This window comes from Otolemur garnettii, unplaced genomic scaffold (genome assembly GCF_000181295.1).
Source record: "Otolemur garnettii isolate 467f Iridium unplaced genomic scaffold, OtoGar3 scaffold00089, whole genome shotgun sequence".
In the NCBI taxonomy this organism is placed as follows: Eukaryota; Metazoa; Chordata; class Mammalia; order Primates; family Galagidae; genus Otolemur; species Otolemur garnettii.
The window spans coordinates 2752800-2773397 of record NW_003852484.1 but is presented as its reverse complement, the minus strand read 5'-3'; the positions used below and the strand labels follow the sequence as shown (position 1 = coordinate 2773397).

The 20598-nt window shown below is 49.5% G+C and overlaps 1 protein-coding gene across 2 annotated transcripts in view; it reads right to left on the bottom strand.

Annotated features, from left to right (window-relative positions):
* SEMA5B (semaphorin 5B) overlaps positions 1-19711 on the bottom strand; it is a 118091-nt gene extending 98380 nt beyond the window's left edge. Inside the window, exon 1 of one of the 2 annotated variants that reach the window (XM_023516288.1) lies at positions 19400-19711. The gene's annotated coding sequence lies outside the window, so the exon portion shown is untranslated. The remainder of the gene's footprint in view (positions 1-19399) is intronic. The other variant, XM_012808422.2, reaches the window with a different exon arrangement.
* Between the last annotated feature and the right edge of the window lie 887 nt (positions 19712-20598).

Sequence of the window (20598 nt, the reverse complement as noted above, 5' to 3'; positions counted from 1 at the left end):
CTGGGCACAGGAAGCCCAAGCTTCCCAGCACAGCCGGCTCCATCAATGCCACCCAGTTTTCAACAAGGCTGCGTAAGACACGGACCCAGTGGACCCGTGGCAGGGCAACTGCTTTATGGACAGAGTGGCTGGCAGGAAATCAAGGCTCAGCGTTTCAGCCTGAGATGAAAGAGAGCTTTTACCCAGATCCTTTCGAATGCACCCACACTCCGTCCTCCAGTCTTTGGGGAGGGGTTCTTAGTGTGGGGAGAAGGATGAGAGAACTTCCTACTTTCTTTTCCATTTCCTCACTGTGGGGAGGCACACGCAGCAGAAGGGGAGTGTGGGAAGGCAGGAGGCTGTATTATCTCTGCAGGTCTTATCTAAGCTTCTCCTGCAGCATATGGGGGAAGGGCGAGTAGAGTGAGTTCAAAATGTATTCCCTCAATCCTTGCACAGCACAGCCCCCTACCCCGTATTTGTTTATATTTTCCTTTAAAGACAGGGTCTGGCTCTCACAACCACACTGGAGGGCAGTAGTATGATCATTGCTCACTGTAACCTCACACTCCTGGGCACAAGCAATCCTCTTGCCTCAGCCTCCCTAAGTGCTGGGAAAATAGGTGGGAGGCCCCATGCCCAGCTCCACCCCTGTATGTAAAGATTTACTCTCTCCATTCACATTTATATCTGTACCTGCATATGTGTGTCTGAGAGAGAGAGAAATAGAGAGAGTGAGGAAGGGAGGGAAGGAGAGAGGCAGGGAAATAAACAGGGATGGAGCATGTGCTTGAGAGAAAGAGAGAATGCTCTTCCATGGCTGCTCACAAACGACCCTGCAGGTGTCCCCAGCTCTGTTTCCTGCCACCAAGACTAACCAAGTGACCTTGAAATGCTGCAAGGGTTCAAGCCCTCAGTTCTTCACCCTACATTGGAAATACAAAACCAAGGCCTCCTTTTTTGAGAACCTGCTCCATCTATGTGTTGAAAGAAAGATACAGGAAGGGGAAGCTGGGATGTTTTATGGCTTTAGCTCTCTTTTAATAATAACTTAACACCCCTTTACCAAGGCCTTGGTGCCGGGCATTGGGCTGGGCAACGGGCCACAAAGGTAAACCCTGCTCTGTCCCTGCCCTGGGAGATAGGCTCACAGCAGGGAAACCACACAATGATGTAGTGAGGCGGCACCAAGCGGTGAGGGCAAAGGCAGAAAGAAGCGCCTGGTTCACCTTGGCAACCCTAAAAATACACTGAAGCCCATCCCCAGGAAGATCTAGAACCCAGGATTCAGGGCCAGGGCCTGCCACCCATCATCCCCCAGGATGCTCACACTGACCAGAGGCCACATGCTATGATAGGTCAGAGTGTGGGATTTGCAACTGGAAGACAAGGGTTTAAAATTGCCTCTTAGGCCGGGCAAAGTGGCTCATGCCTGTAATCCTAACACTCTGGGGAGGACAAGGCAAGAGAGGATTGCTTGAGCTCAGGAGTTCAAGACCAGTCAGAGCAAGAACAAGACCTATCTCTACTAAAAAACAGAAAAATTAGAGCTGAGTGAAGTGGCTCACTCACGCCTGTAATCTCAGCACCCATGGAGGCCAAAGCTGGTGGACTGCTTGAGCTCATGAGTTTGAGACCAGCCTGAGTAAGTGTGAGACCCCAACTCTAAAAATAGCCAGCCGTTGTGGTGGGCGCCTATAATCCCAGCTACTCAGGAGGCTGAGGCAAGAGAACTGCTTAAGCCCAGGAGTTTGAGGGTGCTGTGAGGCTATGATGCTGCTGCTGCCCTCTATCCAGGGCGACAGAGTGAGACTCTGTCTCAAAAAACAAAACAAAAAAAGAACTGCCTCTCAGTAGATATATGGCCCTGGACACATTCTTTCTGGAAAATTTCTTTACCTTTAAAATGGGAATAACAGTACCAAACTCACAACTGTCTATAACAGCAATAATTAAATGAGATAATGTACATAATGCATTAGAACAGTGTCTGGGTAAAGTGTTCAGTTAAGGGGAGTTGTGGCTGCTGAAAGAAAGAATTAAAGATATGAATGTTCTTGGACAACAGTGAAGCACTCCATTAATAAAAGGCTTCTACCAATAGTAGCTGTATTGTTTAGCCCACGGCAGGTGAAGGTGAATTACCTGGGGCTACAATGTAAGCAGCCCAGCTGGGTAAGCAGCCCAGCCTTGCAGCCCAGGGTGGCTGGGGAGCGGGTAAGAACAGGAGACCAGCAGCTGCAGGTGGGTGGGCTATGCTATTGCCTCTCCCAAGAACCCTTAGCTCCCAGAAGGCAAGAGCTGCACTGTATTCACCCATCTCCTCAGCATCCAGCCACGGTGGTACAGGGTGGGCACTCAAGTCATTATGCATCAAGCAAAATGACAAATAGTGAATATTTGACATTACATCAGTCTGAGGTGGAACTGGAGAAATGGGAGGACAGCTCCAGGGGTGCCCATCTTCCATCAATGTTCATTGCCACTCAATGAGGACCAGCTGCCAAGTTCACAGTCTTGCCTGGCCCAAACTCCAGAACACTTAGCTTCCTCATCCCAGAGCTTCTGCCATTGCTAGATGTCATCCCAGGTCTCCCAACAGTGCAAACATTTTCACCCACAACTGATCACTTGGCAAGATTTTGAATTTAGAACCAGGAAGAATCTTGATATACTCCTATCAGAACAAGCCCAAACAGGAGAATCATCATTTATTTGGTCCCTTAAAGAATGGGACTTCGAGGGACACAAGCAATCCACTTCCTGCTCGTTGATCTTCACACCCTGATGAAGAGCATCAGCTTTGATCAAACCCATGAAATGGCTCTCTTTAACACAGACAAAATCTTCTGAGATCCGTAGTGAGTATTGTTTTCTACCAATGCTTTGAGAACTGAGCCTCTCCAAATCCCCTCTACCACAAATAGGGGGTGTGAATTGGGCTGGGAAGCCCTGGGTCTGTCACAAAGGCGGGGGGGATTCCCTTGAAGATGGAGGCAGGCAACATGTTCTGGGAGCCTCAAGTAGACAGACCCAAAGCCCATTCTTGAATGCACAGAATTGGAAGAAATGTTTCATAAGGGCCCTATCATGTTTGACCAAAACCCCCTCCTCTGGAAAGCTGCTGTTTCACACACCCTTTCCCACCCCATCAGAGCTATAAGGAACAGAGAGAGCATGATCAGGGCCAGCTACTTAACTACCAGAGCTTCAGCCTCCCCACTTACCAGATGAGGGAGCAACCCCTGGGATGGTCTCTTGCTGATTGGGGAGCATGCATTTAGCAAAATGCCTGTCACATCAAGCATCCAAGACAGTGTCACCCCATCTAGCCTCCTTGTCACATATGAACAAGTCCCGAGTTGTACAGTTAAGTGTAGGGGATTGTGGGACATCTGTGGGTCATTCTGAACCTTGATTTACCCAGATCCTCTGTGCATGTAAGAAGATATGAGTGGAACCTGGAATTTTGCCAAATACAGGGGGATCCTGAATTCAGGTCTGGCTGGGAGGGGGATCTGCCTCGGGCCTCTGTGAAACGAAGCCTCTGCCCCACCACACACACCTCAAGGTTAACTCCTGGGAACACGGACACTTAGAAAGAGTGCCCAGGACACAAGCTCCTGACAGAGGTACAAGACTTGGATTCGTCACTAGAGGGCTCAGGATGGCACCAAGGATGCTGTCCTAGAGAGACCACAAGAGAGGGATAGTCTGGGAACAAATACAGGGCTTGGGGTGAGGAGAAGTAGGCAGGGAGGTAGAGGCCATGGCTGAGAAAAGGATTCCTGGAGTAGAAGGGTAAGGTGGCTTCTCATCACCTGTCCAGGACATAGAATGACCCAGAGAAACCTTCTCTGGGGATCCCAGCAGCAACACTGCTTCTGAATGACATCCCCACAGAAAGACACTGCATCCTGGAAATGCTTGAGGCCCTGGTTTCCAACTTCTCTCCCCTACATGCATTCCCTGGCACCGTGCTCTACAGGACTCTCCAGCCACCGGGAGAGGCCACTGTTGAGTGGGAAGAGCAGGCTGTTGGGGTTACTGTGGCCTGGGTCCAAATCCTGCCTCCACCTCTACATAGCTGGGGGATGTTAGGCAAGTTTCTCACCCTCTCTGAGGTCTTTTCTCAAGGGTAACACGGAGAATCATCTCTCTCTTTCTGAGGCCTTTACAAAAACTTAAATGAGAGACCAACACAGTAGGTCCTGGCATGTGGCAGGTGTTATGTTCTTATTATTTGAGAATACAAAGCTGATCCCACCAGAATTATCCCTGGGGCTGGAGGCAGTCACCCACCCCCACAGCTGCCCATGTCTTCTCCCTGTGCTCCCCCTACATGCCATTTTCCTCTAACAGAGCCCCTGGCTGAGGTCACAGCATGTAGCTGACAGCAGAGGGCTTCACTGGCAGTCAGGGAGGGCAGGGCTGGGTTCTGGCATGTCCCCTCCACCCATACCCCACCCAGGCCCAGGTGTGCAGTCCCCCTCTGCAAGCCTGCCCTTTCAAGGACAGGTGTTTCTGAAGTGGAAACCACTGCAGACATTTAGCCAAGTGCGATAATCTCTGTACAACCCTCTCTCCCAGCAGGACCTGTGAAGTATAATTAAAGCCATGAGTTAATTAGGTGAGGCAGCCATCTCGCCAGGAGGAGCTGTTCACCTCCTCTCATCCTACTCCCAGAGAGAGGTCCACAGCAGCAGGAGCCAGGAGGTGGACCCCACAACCTTCCCCTACCCTCTTGCCCCTTCATCCCACTCCTAAAGATCTCTAGCGAGGCCATGCCAGAGTTCCCATCCGTCAACTGTGGCCTAACTTAAGCTCCACAGAGGGAGTACAGAGATCTGACCTGGATGTGAGGGAGGGCTTCGGGGAAGCTGCCTTGACAGGTGTCCTTAGCTGCCTTGAGCCCCCACCCCACCTGGAGGAGAAGATGGTGTGAGGACTGTTTTCAATGCAGGATCCTGCGAGATGGAGCCAGGGATGGCAATGTGATGGATGAAGGGAAAGGGGGAGTGAAAAACTGCAGCAGCCAGACAGAGGAGAGAGCTGGGAGGCCACTGTCCACATGGCTTGGGAGCCTGGGATTAGATTACTAGTTACCTAATACCCCCTTATCCCAGCATGTCTAAGTCACCCCAGCTGTAAAATGGTGGGACTCCTAGGGCTTTCATGAGCTAAAATACATACTGTTATTTATTTTTATTTTTTATTTTTGGTCTTTTTATTTATTTATTTTCTTTTTTTCCTAGAGACAGAGTCTCACTATGTCACCCTCGGTAGAGTGCCATAGCATCACAGCTCACAGCAACCTCCATCTCTTGGGCTTAAACGATTCTCTTGCCTCAGCCTCCCGAGTAGCTGGGACTACAGGCACCTGCCACAGCCCCTATATATTTTTTGGTTGCAGTTTGGCCAGGGCGGGGTTTGAACCCGCTGCCCTCAGTATATGAGGCTGGTGCCCTACCCACTGAGCCACTAGGCACTATCCGGGTCCTTTTTAATTTTTGATTTCTCTAGAGGCAGGAAATATTCCCAATGGCCACAGGGTGGCTTTTGTACATGGCCCATGACCCTCTCTGACCAAGCCAGACCGGATTGGGTTTGGTGTTATATCCTGGTCAAGGAGACCCATACAGCTTTTTAAATAGCCTGTGATGGTGCAAGCTCTCATAAACTCGCCCCTCACCTCACCAGCCCCTTCGGTTAATTCCCCATTTCTCTCAGACACTCCTCCATTCCTGTGGTACCCACAGTCCCAGCCTTCACCAACTCCTGCTGGGCCTGGTCTGTGACAGCTCCTCCCTGCCCCAGCCAGGCTCCAGCACATGGTCTGTGACCCCTCCTCCCCGCCCAGCCAGGCTCCAATGCACTAGTCCACTCTGCAGCAGGACTGCTTCCACTTTTACAGGTGACCTGCTTTACAAAATGGAACTCATTTCATTCAATTTCTGCAACAGCTCTCTGAGGTAGGTGCTATGGCCGGTTTATAGATAAGGAAACAGCCTCAGAGAAGAGAAATAATATGGCCCAAGCCACCCAAACAGTAAATGGCAGGGCAGGGGTTCAAACCTGGGACTGTGCTGCAGGCTGCCTTCCATGTCTGGCTCCTCTGTGGAGCATCTGAGGCTTCACATCCAGCACCCTCCCCACTGCCCCATGAATATAGCCAGATTCACATCTCCCAGTCTAGCCCCATGAAGCACACACCTCACCTTCATTACATGCTGTGAGTTAGCCCAGCAGACTCAGAGGGCAAGAGCAGAAAGGATAGAAGGTCAGACTGTAGGGGAGAGAGAGGAGCTGGAGGGGTAAAGGACGCTGAAGGAGCACTGAGATGGTGTGCTTAGATGTGCCCCACAGCTGTCTGCTCAGATGTGCCCCACAGCTGTCTCCAGCTCGCCTTCTGTCTTCTCCCTCAGGGTGTGAGATCCCACAGGAAGGAGAGAGGAAAAGCGCTCTGGGCACAAGACCGCCAAGCCAGAGGCTGGTGAGAGGCCTTCGAAAGAGGCTCCAGCTGTTCCCAATGAGTTCAAGCCACTTGGCCAGGACAGGCATCAGGGAATAGGGAACATGCAAATGAGGCCAGTGCAGCTGTGGGGATCGTGCAGGAGCCGGAACAGGATCCTGGCACAACCCAGGGGCTGGGAGGACTCGCTCCCAGAAAGGGGTCTGAGGTGTTTTTTGCAAACTCAATGTGTTGCCTGAGAAAGATGCCTACAGACTCTAAAAGGGGCGCTAAGAAAGGCAGCAGAGATCACTGGGCAGACAGCACACGTTCAGGGACAAACCCTGCTGGGCAAAGCGCATCTCCCCCACTGACAGGGTCACCATGGTGGTAGACAAAAGAAATGACACTTGCCCATGGAGCTGATCTTAGTGAAACATCTGACAAGCTCTTCATGAAGTCTCTGTGTACAAGCTGGAAAGAGGAAGCTAGCAGGCAGTGGAATTAGTGGGTCGTAAGAGCTGACTGGACAATCGTCCTTAGCGATGGATCACAGCCCCTTGCAGGGAAGCCTCCCGGGGCGTGTTGTGGAGCTCCGACCCATACCACACTGTCAGCCTCTTCTCAATTCCTTAAATCAATATACAAGAAGCACTCAAAGCTGGGAGCAGCAGCAGATATATTGGATGACAGAGACAGGATCGGAAATATCTTAATCAGCTGCAAAGATGGATTGAACTTAAGATAAAATGAATTACGGAAAAATGTAATGTTCCCAACAGGAGACCACAAGGTTATTTTGCTATATTGCTGTTATAAGATGAACTGCGCCTCCCCCCAACTCATATATTGAAGTTATAACCCCCAATAGCTCGGAATGTGACCTTATTTGGAAACAGGATTGCTACAGATGTAATTATTAATAGATGAGGTCATTCTAGAGGAGGGTGGGCCCCTGCCCAATATGACCAGTGTCCTTGTAAAAAGGGAAAATTTGGAGAGAGAAATGCACACAGGGAGAACAGCATGCAAGGAAGAAGGCAGAAATTATGTTGATGCGTCTATAAACCGAGACTGCCAGCTAGCCACCAGAAGCCAAGGGAGAGGCAGGGAACAGATTCTTTCTCACAGCCCTTAGAAGGAACCAGTCCTCCCAATACCTTGATCTCAGACTTCCAGGCTCCAGAACTGCAGGACAATCCATGGTTTAAGCCACCTAGTTTGTGGTACTTTGGCACAGCAGTCCTAGGGAACTAACACAAGCACAAAGGCAGAATTGGGAAGATGGGGCTGAGTAACCATTTAAGTTAAAGAGACCTGGGGGTGTTGGTTGGCTGCAGGCCCAGTAAAGATTAGCAGTGCCGTGTGACTGCTAAAAGCAGCCAGTTCAGAGCTGAGGCTACATTATTAGAAGGTGTGATACCTGAACTGATAGGGGTGTGCAGGTCAGGCCTCACCTGAAGGGTCAGATATAGTCCTGGTGACCTCAACTTGAGGCAAGTAGGAGTGTCAGAGTCTAGTTAGAGGAAAGAAATCAGAGGACTAATGGAAGTGGGCAAGAAGTGGGAGGCTTATTGGCTTCCAACATTTGAAAAGCTGTGGCATAGAGGAGGAACCAAACAGCCAAAAGGAGAAGAGATGGAACCCGTGGGAAGAGAAACAGACTGCAGAAAAACACAAGAACTTTCTATTAGGCAGTGTTGCCCCCCTCAAAACTGAATGGGCTACCCTGTGGGAACATGACCTCTCTGTCTCTTAGGAACTCAAGACTTCTCCTGCTGACCACTCGATAGGGACCCACGCAGGTCACTCAGCAACCTGCATCTCCAAGAAGTGTCCACTCGCATTTCTGCCTGGCTGGACACCAGGAGCTCAGACCTGAGAGTCTACCATGAGACCTCTGGGCCCCCAATGCTTTTAACTGATGGCTTTAGGAGATTAAATTGCCTGCTGAAGGCAGGAAGTCAAGATCCACAGGCCTCAGAAAATCAGGTTTGACGAGACCAAGACCCAGGTCCACTGGAGGGATGAGGCTCATAGCTCATAGGACAGGGATCCCAGGGGGAGGGAGAGCTGCCCTGGCTCCCCACTGGGGGTCGGGGTATGGAGCTGGCAGCCCAGGTGTTAACTGATCCCTACTTCCAGTAAGCCCCACATTACTGTGAGCTGTGAAGGGACAAGGAAGTCTATACCCAGAACTCCTGAGAGGCTCAAGGAGAGCTCACAGGGAAGACAGGTGCTGGAGGAGAGGCTACTGTGATGCCAATAAGAAGACACAGTCATCCCTTCATCTCTTTCGGGAATTAGTTCCAGGACCTCCTGCAGATACCAAAACCTGCTCACACACAAGTTCCTTAGATGATACGGTGCAGTATTCGCATATAACCTACACACATCCTCCTGTATACCTTAAATAGTCTCTAGATTACTTATAATATCACAATGTAAATGTTATCTATAGTTGTCATACTGTATTGTTTAGGGAATAATGACCAGAAAAAAAGCTTGTACTTGTTCAGTACAGACGCATTGTTCCCTCAAACATTTCCAATCCATGGTTGGTTGAATCCATGGATGTAGAAGCCACAGAGCCAACTATACGTCCAAGGATGGCCTGATTCTAGTAATGAGCATCTACCTGAGCTCATTTAGTCCTCCTCTAAACTAGTTCTCCCTGGGATCTGACGGTAAAAAAAGGCTCAGAGAGGGAAAGGACTCATATGAAACGTACAACCAAAAAAACAGCCAAGCTGGATTTGAACCTAAGTCTATCTCATCCCCAAGCCCCCGATCATTCTAGGGGTCTCCTCTGCTTCCCCAGCAAAGGGTCATGGGTTGAGTTTCAGATAAGTGCCACAAACATTCAGCAACAGAAGGAATGAGCAAGTGTGGTTCAAAGCAGTGTCTCAAACTTCAGCATGCAACGGAAAGGGCCCCATCTCAGGAGTTGCTGATTTAGTGGTCTGGGCTGTGGCCCAAGAACTATTACATTCTTACCAACTTCTGACACTGCAGGTGAGGGACCTTGCTTTGGAAACCACTGCTCTGGAGACATCAGGAAAGGAAGTAGGCCACAGAAAGATAAAGGTACACTGCTGGGTTGATCATCTCCCTCCAGGACAGATGTTCCCTAAAAACCAGGCAGCAGGACTGCCAGCCAGTGCTGGAACAGAGGTTTACTTCACTAGAGCCCATCTGGTTGGGAAGAGGCTCATCTACAAAACCAAGGTCCCTGTACACTCTGGGGTCTTCTGCTTGTCCCAGGATGACGAGTTTTTTTTCTACAGGAAATCCTGCTACTTCTGTGGTCCGCCACTGCGACCTTCATTGTTTTCTCCCTTTCTCAACAGAGGAGGTTCTTTCACCGTATGTTTGGTGGCAGGTTTCCCTACCCCCTCTTGATGCTGGAGATCCCCTCTGAGCACTCTTGAGTTGGTCAAGATCCCTCTAAAATCCGTGTTCTTAAATGAGCACAGAATGATCAGGGAGAACTCAACCTGGACCCTGTATTTCTCTTGGTGCTTTTTAAGGTGGTATTGCTTTAAGTGACACAGTCACCTTGTCTCCTCTGATAAAGGCTGTGCACATTTAAGCCCCTCAGATCTTTTTCTCAGGACCTCAGCCAAATCAGGTCTGCTCCACCCCCAACCCTCCCATGAACTTGAGTAATTAATTTCTACAATCTAAATGCGACTTTCCATCTGCCACTGCTGTTAAATTTCATCTTGTTAGTTTAAACTCAGCATTCCAGTTTGTTGAGATCGTTTTTGAATCTTTATTCTGTCTTTTATAGGAGCTGCCTATCATGGCCTTGTCATCAACAAATTTGATTAAGCTTGCTTACTCCAGTTTCATCCAAGTCGTGGATAAAAATGTGAAGCTTCATCTCTTAGAATCTCACCTGCCACATACCATCTTCTCTTTTGGAATTCTTAATCATACAATTATATTTCTCCAAATCAAACTTCCTACCGTCTAAGGGAGGTCTCTGGGCATGTCATTTCTTTCCTTGGCTATTATAAACATCGAGCTGATGTGGTCTCTTTAATCTGATCATCTGTGACATTATCACCTAGTTCTTGGTCATGGTCAGAATCAAATCAGAAGGAATAGTTTCGATTGCCATTTCTTGACCTTCTCAGCAATGACAGCATTACAGAGGCAAGAATGCAAGAACAGATCTGATCCTCCACTTTAAGCAGCATTTGACTTCCAACAGAAGTCAGGATACCTATCCCCCACCATTACTATTGCATGCTTCTCTGACAGCTTTATAATCTATACTGGGAAAGTAGCATCCAAATTCTTCCGAGTAGCTGGAGAAGCTCTAATAGGGGTATGTCATAACTTGGACCTGCTGAACTGCAAGGCATACTGGGATCTTGGCAGCTGGTCAGTGAGGAGGCAAAAAATGTTTTCCAGCATGAGTTACTTGTAAAAAGAGGGTAAGGACATAGCTTAGGAAGTATAAAGGAAAAGTGGGCACTGACATTAGCGTCCTCCCTCTCCTACCATGCGTATTGAGAGGCGCCCCTCTTCTGACGGAGAAAGGCATAGCATATGTCCATGAGATGCTGTTGGAACATTTTTAAACAACTTGTTGAGAACAAGCCAAGAGTCATCCCCAAGAGGATGGAGAACAGCATATGCAGGGGTTAAGTGTGTAGGCTCTGAGTTAAAATCCAAGCTCCACTACTTATTAGCTGTGTAACCTTGAACAAATTGTTTCATTTCTCAAGGTTTCTGTTTCCTCATGGGGATAGTGGAGGGAAAGATAATATGTGTACATGAAGCACTGGGATTAAAAGAGATAATGCATATAAAAAGTTTACCAGACTGTCTGGTACATAGTAACAGCTCAATAAATAACAGCTGTTATTATAGAACAGCTATAGAATAGCGCTAAAACACTGAACAGCTTTCACTGATAGTTCAGGGACTGAAGGTGTGAAAAGGAAAGGATTGAGAAGTTGAAAGGAGAAACTAAGGATTCAGGAGGTCAAAGGCAAGAGAGACTCGAAGTTCATCTGAAGGGATGAGGCAGCATTGTGTGAAATTGGCACAGAGTTGGAGTCTAAGACTGTAGGTCACAGGATTCTGGCCTTATGTCAGGAAGGGCAAATAAGTCAGCCTGAAGCCGCAAAAGAGTTCAGTGAAAATAGTTTGATATTTTAGCTCTGAATCCAAAAACTTTTTATTGCTATAAGAAATCAGTCTAAATGGTCCATGTTAAAAGGAAGCATAAATATCCTACTTCTAGAAATCTGTTCCGAGGAAATAATCATCAATAGGCACAGAGATTTATGTACAAGGATGTTCACTGCAGCATTATTTATAATACTGAAAAAGGGTTTACAACAACTGCAGGGGGTTTTTTTAAATAAATTATGGAACATCCATATGATGGAGTACCAGGCAGCCATTTAAAAACCCATTTTAAAAGAATACTTAGGACACGGGGAAATTATAACAAAATGTTTTTAAATGAAAATGGTCGTTACAAAACAGCACAGATAATACAATCACAATTGTGTTACATACATATCTAGAAGGAAAATATGCAAAACTGTTGAATGAACATGAATTACTTTATAAATGCTTTTTAAGAAAAAAAAAATGACCAAAAAGAAGTAACCAGACAGGAGCTCTCACAATCAGCTTATAATAGAAAGTCATTAAATTCAGAACACAGGAACACAAACAGTAGCTATGATCTGGGTGCCAGGAGCTGTAGCTGGTACCGATTAGAAAAGGACCTGGCTGTTTTGAAGGGCTGAGGGCTCAGAGGTTCTGCCTGCCATTGGCGTGAGGCCAGATGGAGCCCAGGAAAGAAGATTTAGGTCAGTGGCTCTCAACCATGGCTGCCTATTAGAAGCTTAGGGAAAAAAAAAAAAATACCAATGTCCAGGCTCCACTTGCAGAGATTCCAACTTAATTAAGAGTCTTACGGGAACCAGTAGATTATGGGCTGAGCTGGACCAAGCCTCTCTTACCTGTATACAGAGGTATACTTGAAGCTGCTTACCTGGCTTCACAGTCCACCTTCTCTCTAGACTGGGTTCCCATGTGCAGAAAGACCCACCCTGGAAGCTGGAGAGATACTGAAAGGGAGCAGGTGCCCCAGGGCATCTGGTCTATGCAGGAAAATTATCCTCAGCCTTGGAGGGCATTAACAGAAGTGCTCCTTAAACCTTGCCTGTTTGGGAGCTTTTACCACAAAGACACTGCTCTATACTTAGATGCCTGACCCAGGATACCAGATGACTCCATAAACTAAACTCGCAGGCTCTTCAAGAGGGAAAGGAAAGAAAACCCAGGAACCTGGGAAATCTACAGGGACCTGACCCTGCATTAACAGGAGCGAGTGGTATTTTCCTCTTCTGTCCTGCTTTTGGGCAGAAATACACACCTACCAACAGAACAACGTGTAAACCTAAAAGCAGTCTGCTTTGGGTGGATGAGGCCACTCAGAGGTCTCCCAGTTTCCCCCAGGTGCCTTGAGGGAAGTGAAGCAGAGGGAACCAGCTGCTAGAAACAAAAGTTTGTATTAAATGATAAGATCTCCCTCTGCTTCTCACTACAGATAGAGTTACGCAAGGCACCGAAGAAAGAACAGATAGAAGAGGCCTGAGTTGGGTGCTTCACACACAGGATCCATCCATCCCTGAATAATTAAGAGCCAACTGCAGCTCTTTTGTGCTTCTCCTGGGTGGGGCTCCTGGGGGTCCTCTGGGACAAGGAGGTGTCAGGGAGCTTTGGCTCAGGTTACCAGTGGGGCTGGCAAGTAGGAATGGACCCAAATTACTACCCCACAAGCCATTTCCCTGAAGTGCCTCTCCCAGCAGCCTGGCAGAGGAGCAGAGCTGCAGACAATCCAATGCTCAAACTGAAAAACGAACAGGACTAGAATACGCTGTGTCTGTTTATCTATCCACATATGCCTCGATATACAACCCGTTTACCTTCCAAATGGCATTTGGCTCCAGCTGGGGAGAAGAAGTAAGGGCACTCTCTGAAGATGCAGCAACTAGCAGTCAGACGGGTTACCAGCAAGGGCCCGGGTGGCTCCTGGACACTAGCCCGAGACTAACATTCCCCACAAATAATCCACAAAAAATGTGAATGGAAAATCAGGCAACGACTGCAATATCCATTCCAAAACTCTGACCTGAGGGTTAGAAAGGCCTTTAGGATCCTTCTGAACACCTCGCTTTCACAGCCAAGGAATCTAACAGTTTGCCAGAAGCACTCAAGCAGGGATTCCTCCCTCATTTCCACCCCAACCTCCCCTCCTCAGTAACTTAAACCTGTCTCCTCCAATGTGATCCTCCGGGGACTGGCAGAACAGATGGTCACCAACCATCTTCCAAGTACCAACATTTCCCATCACAGAAGATGCCAGCCAGAGACATTCCTAGTTCAAATGCAGAGATAGTCTGATAATATCGATAAGGCTTCAAATTCATAGCAGTTCCATGTGTAAGTCTGATTAAATCATCCTTACTAAACACAAATTGATGAGGACAGTGTCATGGTGGGACTCAGCACATCCAACTTTGCCTATAAAGCTTTCATGTACTCACGGAAAGCTGGTGGAGTCCTTGTCCTTCTGTTTCAAGTCCGAGAGTAGAGGAAGATCAGTAGACCAACTGTCGGGAAGTGTGCACAAGGTCAAACTCTCCCAAACCTGTCCCCATCCCTTGCTTTCTCTATTTTGCCCAGCAACAAATTTCTGTGGACAGAAAACCACAATCTTATTTGTCTGTTTGTTTTACTCTGAAGACACCAAGTCTAATAATTCTCAATAGTGACCCCCCCAAAACAGGTCAGGATTAAAAAGTATATTATACAAGGTTTGGTTTTCCTCTCTCATGCTCATTAAAACAAAACACTGAAACAGAAGGGAAGGGAAGTGACATGGCAGAGCCACAGAACATTCAACACCCTCCCTTCCCTCTCCTTTCAGAACTCTGCTCCCAGTTGGAACTTCTCCCTGCCACTTTCTAGCATTCAAGCTGGTCATAAGGGAACTTTCTTCAGAAGGAAAGTCTTGGAGGAGATCCATGTGAGATAGAGAACGGCACACACAAAGATCATCCTTTTCCAGATTACCCATCATCTCCTCAGCTAAGGCAGATGTCATCAAACCAAAAGTCACAGAGAGGGAGGCTTGCAGAAGTACAGCACTATGCCAGCGAAAGATCCAGGTGTTGTCCCTGCAAGCTATAAAAGAAGGGCTCAACCCTGTGGATGCAATCACATTCCATTAGGTCAAGACACTCGCTTTGGCCTCTTGCCATACATTTCAGATTAAGTTATTTAAATGTCATAAATTTAAGAAAAACATAGTGATGGTTAAACTCAAATACAAAGATCAGAATGTAAAGAAAACTTATTCTTTAACAGTAACTGTTTACAACACACATGCACACACACACATCATCAAGGAATGAAGGGAGGTTAGTGACTGAGGTGACTAGATGCAGCAGAATAGGGCCTAGGATGTACTGGGCTTCAGTGTCCTAAATATAAATAACACTTCCTCCCAACAGATGTCATCCCTAGATCTCCTGGTGCCTGGCTTTGCTTCTGTCTATGTCACAGATACAGGGAAGGGAAACAGCTAAGGTGGTGGAATCCTAGCCCTCTCTGCCTCCCCCCTAAACCCTGGACTCTAAGCCCTTTGGACAACTCCACATTACTGTCAGGTCACCCAGAAAAACCTGCAGGGAAACACACACCCACACAAAGATTAAATTCTATCATGGAAGTAGAGGCAATGATGATAACTGGGTTCTAGTCAGGCTGATTCACTTTCATTGGGGAGACCAAAGAGATGTCTTGTTTACTGTTGTAGCCATGGCCCCTAGAACAGTGCCTGGTGCTGAGTAGGCGCTTAGAAAATGATGAACAGTTTATTGCCACTGTTGGTCTCATTTACCCTGAACCCAGGCAATAACTGAGGCAATAGTTTTATGATCATGGGGAACATCTGGCTACTGGCAGGGTCTGAGTGGTGGGGCACCAGAACTCAGCCCTGGTAACTTCAAGGCAATAGAACAACGTCACATGCATCAGGGATCTTGTCTTTTTGCCCTCTGTGTCCATCCCACCACTTCAATCCTTAATGAAAGCAGCAAACTGGTTGGCAGATTGGTAGTGGTCTGGGTTGTTATCTTACTCGCTTTCCCTATGGAATATAGAAGAGTGACCAAGACTAAAGACAGAGGTGTCAAGGTCAAAGTTCAAAACAAGTGGACCCAATAGCATCTTCTTCCCAAATACACATACTCCATCCAGCAACCTTGTCAGGCTTAAATGTCTGCCATCTCTCTACCCCCTTGCTGGAATTCCCAGTCCTCTTTTTACACTCGGGGCTCAGGGCTTTTGTGATATTCCTTGGGATCTGCAGACATCCATCCAATCTCTTTGCTATGTTACAGGAAACAAAAAGTCCAAAAGTCATGGTTGGATTTTTTTTCTTTTTTATTAAGAATAAAATTGGCCAGACATGGTGACCCATGCCTATAGTCCTTGCTACTCAGGAGACCGAGCCAGGAGGATCACTTGAGCCCAGGAGCTCAAGACTGCAGTAAGCTATGATGCACTCCAGCCTGGGTGACAGAGCAAGACTCTGTCTCAAAAAAGAAAAAATCAAATAAAATAAAATTTTCCGACTGGATTTCTAATGGGGAGGAGGACAGGAGACCTGAGACCAAATCTAGGCCCTACATCTAGAACTTATATCAATAGATGTGAAAGGCTCAGATTTCTATAAGACAAGATGGCTTTCTGAGCTTATCAAATTTATCATCTCAGAAAAGAATCTTAATGGGCCCAGAGGGCTAGGATAAGCCAAGGGTCCAGCAGGTCAGAGGTAGGACCAGGCTGTGGGATATTGTTCCAAGCAATCCCCAGGCATAGAGAGACAAGATAACATGTACATCCAATGTAGATGAGATAATTTCTTAGAATCTTAATCTTTTAATCCATAGATATAGGTGGGCACACTACTCAAGGGCTAGAAATTGATTTTGTTTGGAACACTTCATTTGGCCAGTTTAACTTGGAACACCCAATTGTCTAATTGGATGCCTAATTACCTGTCTGCCCTTTGAAGGCATTTGAGTTTGTGATTCCCCTTTAAGGCTTCTTCCAGCTTATGGCCTCAATAAGAAATAATTAATGGAGGGGCTTCCAAATAAGTCAAGGGTTTGTCCTAAGACAAAATGGTTTCTGGGGCTCCTCTCATCCCACTGAGAAAGTAGCAATCTATAGAGGCTTCTCTTGTCTTCCTAGACTAGCTCTAGGAAAAGTGGTTAGGGAATCCCACCCCCTCCACCCCTTCTGCTATCCCACCATCCTGGTGAGGAAAGGGGGGCTGACTCCCCTCTCTCAGGGAAGAATCAACAACCACTTGTCTTAGCCAGGTGTGGTAGCTCACACCTGCAATCTCAGCACTCTAGATGTCTGAGGCAAGTGGACTGCTTGAGCTCAGAAATTTGAGACCAGGTTGAACAAGAGCAAGACCCTGTCTCTACCTAAAATAGAAAAACTAGCGGGGCCCTGTGGTGGGGGCCTGTAGTCCCAGCTGATTGGGAGCTGGGCGAGAGAATTGCTTAAGCCCATGAGACTGAAGTTGCTGTGAGCTAAGATGCCATGGCACTCTAGCCTGGACAAGAGTGGGAATTTGTCTTAAAAAAACAAACAAAAAAACAGCTCTCTGTCCTACCTGAGTTATCAAGCCTTCTTTAATCAGTCCTTACCTAAACCCTTGGTCAACATTTGGCACCTTGCTGCTTTGTACTGCCTGTGTGTTTTCCTGTCCACATTCTCCTTCCCCAAACACATACAGAAGTGTCTTGGGATCAAACTGGTGAATTTAGCAACCTCTGTGGGCATGGGCTCAGCCCTGTACCTTCTGTGCCTACCAGCTCCTAATATGATGAACTGAACATAGTGGGCGATAAAACAGTATTTGATGCCTACAATGATGATAATGGTAACTACTATTAGCTTTGGGAAAGGAAGGCTCTGACATTGAGTACTTGGAATGAGGAAGGAGATGGAAGATCTGCCAGCCCTTCCCAAACTGGCAGTGGCAGCTGTTGGTATGCAGAAAGGGGCTCCCCCGTCAACACACACACACACACACACACACACACACACACATACACACACTCACATCTTTCCCAACCTGGCACAGCCAGAGGCAACCCTACCTTCTAAGTGGTCTACCTGGCACCACTCCCAGAAAGGCCCGGAATAGTTTCCACCCTCCTATGAGGGACCCAGTGGCAAGTTCTCCCTCTCTCTTTGATATTTCATCCCCCTTCCTCCTCCTTTGGAAACCTAGACTTGGGGCAGGGTACTGGCCGTTTCTTCCAAGATGCTTCTTTATCTGCCTCCCTTTTCACTAGCTGAGGTCCAGTTCTAAGGCTCAAGTTCCTCTCTTACCTCTCCTTCAAGGTCATCTATCCCAGTTCCAAAACGATGAGAGGCCACTTCTGAATGTCAAGAAGGAAGGGCGGGGGGTGTTGAGGAGAAAGAATGGAGAACAGCCTAAAAGGTAAGGAGAAGTGGGAGAAGGGAGGACGAGGAGCAAGCAGCAGGGGTGCTCTGGAGAGAGGCACCGCGGCCAGAGTGACGTGGGGTGGTCTGAGAAACGTGGAAGGAGGTAGGATCTAAGGGCTGAGGGAAAACATGGGGCTAGGAGCAAAGAAGGCAGGACCCTTGTGGATTCTAGATAGAAGCAAGGGACAAGGGATAGAAGCAAGCTTCCAACACTCCAACCCCAATTCTTCTGGCCGGCAAGGAGCGCACCCGAGGGTAGGCAGCCTAAAGAGAGAAGCGGGATGGGGGCAGAATCCAGCGTTCATCTCTCCCCATCTAAACTGGGGGTCCATTCCTGCCTGGAGCAAGTCACGGCGGTCAGAATGACCCTAGGACTGGGTGGGGGAAGGATGAGGAGTGGGCAAGAACGGCGCTGCAGGTGGTCCTCCTCCTTGTTTAAAGTTTGCAATAAACGAAGGAGTGGGTTCCGTTAGGCCGGGTCCTCTCGCGCCTCGTCTTCTTTCTCGGCGGGTCCTGGGTACTTCCCTCCGGCTTCCGCCCTGCGCGGGTCCCGGATCCCCTCTCCGGTCTCCATCCCTCCCTGTGCCCGAGAGCCCCCCGCTCCCTCCCTCCGCTTTGGATCTCTCGTAAGACGTGAGCGGAAAGTGAATGGGCAACCAGGACCACAAAGACCACAAATTACCATGAGAAAAATAAATCGGGAAATCGCCGTTTGTGTCCCTGGTTCCCGCCGCCGCCGCACCCCTCTCCATCCGCCTAAGCGGGAGCGCGAGGCTCCGGAGCCGCAGTACCTGGGGCTTGGCGGGCAGAGTTAGGTCTGCAGGACCCTATGAGGGCAAGGGTGACCTGGAGGGGGGTCCGGTAAGAATCCGGGCGAGGCCCCCGCAGGCAGCTGCCGTGGAGAGAGGACTTCCCCGAGCGGGAGATTTCACACTCCGGGCGGGCCACGCGTTCCCACGCGCCCGCACTCTCCCTCCGCCCAGTTTACTCGCCGGCTTTCTCGGAGCCTCCATCTCCGCGCCAGTCTCGGCGCCTGTACCGCGCGCTCTCCCAGGCTTTCACACGTCCGTCTCCTCCTCCAGGACCAGGCCCTGGGTCCCAATTGAGGTTGCAGACCAGACGCGTCTACCGCAGTTCAGGGAGGGCCCAGCTCAACCAGAACCCGGAGCTGGCCGGCGCGGGAAGGCGGCAGCGCCGAGGGCGCCCAAACAGAGGTGGCAGTGGGCGGCGCAGAAGCCTGGACACCCTCTGTCCTCCCTACCGCAGCCTCCCCTACCTGGCTCCAACTTACCACCGCCCCGGGGCTTCTACCCCTCAACCCATCCGAGTTGCTGAAGTTTGCAACTTGCAGCCCTAGTCCGCTCAGGGGAAGCGCCCCGGACTCCTGGGACTCACCTCCGAGCTGCGGGCGCAGGTGCCGGGTTCCCAGAGGCTCCTGGAGGCTCCCGGCTCGCGGCGGCGTGGAGCGGCGGGGGCGAACCAGAAAGGCTGGCAGCCCGTCTGGGAACCGGGCGGCCGCGCAGGAACGGCCTCCAGCTCTCGCCTCAGCGCTCCCGTGCAGTCTCGACTCGGACCGGCTCCCGAAGCTCTCGGGCTCCCAGCAGCCGCTGGACGCGCGGCCGACCCGCCCGGCTCCGCGGAGCTGGGCTCTGCCACCAACCCCTGCGCTCCAACCAGCCTCCGACCCGGCGCGCCGGAGAGAGCAGGGAGGAGGGGACTGAGGGAGCAGTAGGAGGAGGGGAGAGGCGGTGGGGGAGGAGTTGGAAGCGAAAGGAGTGAGGAGAGGAGCGGGAGCGAAAAGGAGGAGGGGGTTGGAGAGGACCTGCCGCCGCGGGCGCTTCACCCGCCAGCCCCGCGGCTCTCTGAAGAGCGCGAGGGGGCGCCCTGCATCCCCGCGTGCGCTCAGCCCGACTCCCGCCCGGGGCCTGCCAAGTGTGTGTCAGCCGGAGGGTAGACCGAAGCCCCCGTCCCCGGTCGGCATTCTAGCGGCGAGATCTGAGTCCCTGAGCACTTGCCACCGTTTGTCACATCCTGCCTCAGTCCAGGGTCACCCACATCTCGAATCTGACTTCTTCTAGGGACATCAGCGCGGATGGCCCAACCCAAACCCACCCACCGGGCCTGAAAAAGCTCCCCCCAACATCCCCAGGGGCTCCCGAATTCCCCAACCCTATTAGCTAGAAACAATCTTCTAGCCAGTGCCTTCCAAGGGGAAGGGGACCGTGATCTGTTGTAAACCGCAGTAGCAGGGACATAGGCTAAGTTGCTGGACTGGACTGGAAGCCAGAACTGGTCGGATCGTGGTTAACCTTGCAAGCTGTACGACCTTGAGCAAACCTCTCCAAGCCTCAGTTTCCTCAGCTGTGAACTGGGCTTGGTAATACGCACTCTACACAACTGTGCAGAACAAATAGGGAATACAGTGAGTAACATAACATCAGGAACATCGGGAGGGCATCCAAGAGACGAGCGATCCAGGGAGGCCGTGGAGCCTTCTTCGCGGAGAGAGGGTTTAGCGCAATCACTACCGAGCCAGACTGGATTGTTTACAAGTTTAACTGATCTGGTGTTTCTGATGGCTAGAAGGCGGGAGA